Source organism: Nannospalax galili, unplaced genomic scaffold, assembly GCF_000622305.1.
Source record: "Nannospalax galili isolate Female #2095 unplaced genomic scaffold, S.galili_v1.0 scaffold1284, whole genome shotgun sequence".
Taxonomy (NCBI): domain Eukaryota; kingdom Metazoa; phylum Chordata; class Mammalia; order Rodentia; family Spalacidae; genus Nannospalax; species Nannospalax galili.
The window spans coordinates 207,948-209,499 of record NW_008351707.1 but is presented as its reverse complement, the minus strand read 5'-3'; the positions used below and the strand labels follow the sequence as shown (position 1 = coordinate 209,499).

Sequence of the window (1,552 nt, the reverse complement as noted above, 5' to 3'; positions counted from 1 at the left end):
ATAGGTGGCACTAGACTGAGAACTATTGGAGACCAACTGCTGCTGGTTGAGGGAGAGTATGGCTTTCATACGATCACTAGATGGGCTGACTAGACGCCCGTGGATGAATATACACCAAAGGAAGGAAATTTGGGTACAAATGCCTGAATGAATAGGACTTAACATGTATGGAAGAATAGATGAGGCCTACTGTGGGGATAGGGGAGGCATTGATGGGGGAAGGGTCAAAATTTGATTAAGAACTGTGGTATGAAATTACAAAAGCTCTCTCTCTCTCTCTCTCTCTCTATATATATATATATATAGTTATCTGCACTTCTGAATAATTATTTTAGTACAAAATTAATTTAAATGCTACTGTAGCCTAAGATCTACTTTAATGCTTATGTGATAATTTACTTTTTTAGGCATGGGAATAAGTTCAAAAGAAAATTTTCCAACTGAATTATTATTTTATTATTTAGAGAAAAAGTACATACTCATCTCTATTAATTATGTTGGAGCAAAGAACAGCTAAAATGAAAAAGTGAACCAACACACTTCCACCAGATAAAAATGGATAATACACTGCATCTCTACCTCACCAGAAAAATAATAAAATTCCTATAGAATCAATGTATAACTTTATAAGAAACAATGCAGTGGATGGTGAGGAGGAAACCTACGGTGGTTGCGAAGGCACTAATGCTATGCATGTACAGTTCATATCTTCTGACGGTAATGAATCTATTATCAAACAGAACAGGCACTAATACTCAGAGCAATAAAAGTCATACCTAGCCAGGTTAGTTTCCTGAAAATGAAAACAATGAGGTTACTTTAGAGAGACCCGGTCACTTGTACAGCCAAATGCACACATGTATTTTGCCTGCAAGATCTGCTTCACAAACACTTCCACCAAGATTCCTGAATTCCCAGTTGGACCTGAAATTGCACTGGAATTGCTGATGACTGTGAATTTTTTAAATTGTTAAACAAAATAAATTATAATAAATTGTTAATCTTTTCATATTGTTTTAAAATGTTATGTGGTAAACAAAAAGGGTGACCCATATGTAGATTCATACAGTGGAAACTGTAAAGAAAACTCAATATTAAAATCTAAAATTGCATTACATTATGAACATATACAATATGACAAAAGTAATCTTTCCTGCTTTGCTCTGGCCAACGTTGTGTCTTATGAATGATCTGATCTCCAATAAAACTCATACAATTTTTCCAAATTTCTATATAAAATTGAGATAATTGGTTTTATTTGCGATTAAACCTTTTATGAAATGGTAAGGCATGATACAAAACTTTTTATTGTTTTGTTTGCTGAGACACAACAGGTTTATTTTGGTTTGCAGAACAAGGACTTACTGTTGCAGCCAAGGCTTCCCTGGAACTCAAGATCCTCCTTTGTTTGCCTGCCAAGTGCTGGCTCTGTGCAGATAGCTGGTCACCACATCCAACTACAACTGCAAAGCATTTCTCTGTTTTTTTTTTTTTTTATTTATTATTTTTATTTTATGTGTATGAGTGTAACGCCTGCACATGTGTAAGTGCA

General features: G+C 34.7%; 1 pseudogene; it reads left to right on the top strand.

The window, feature by feature from the left end:
• The first annotated feature begins 614 nt into the window (after nucleotides 1-614).
• On the top strand, nucleotides 615-974 carry LOC103746554 (annotated as a pseudogene).
• The last annotated feature ends 578 nt before the right edge of the window (nucleotides 975-1,552 follow it).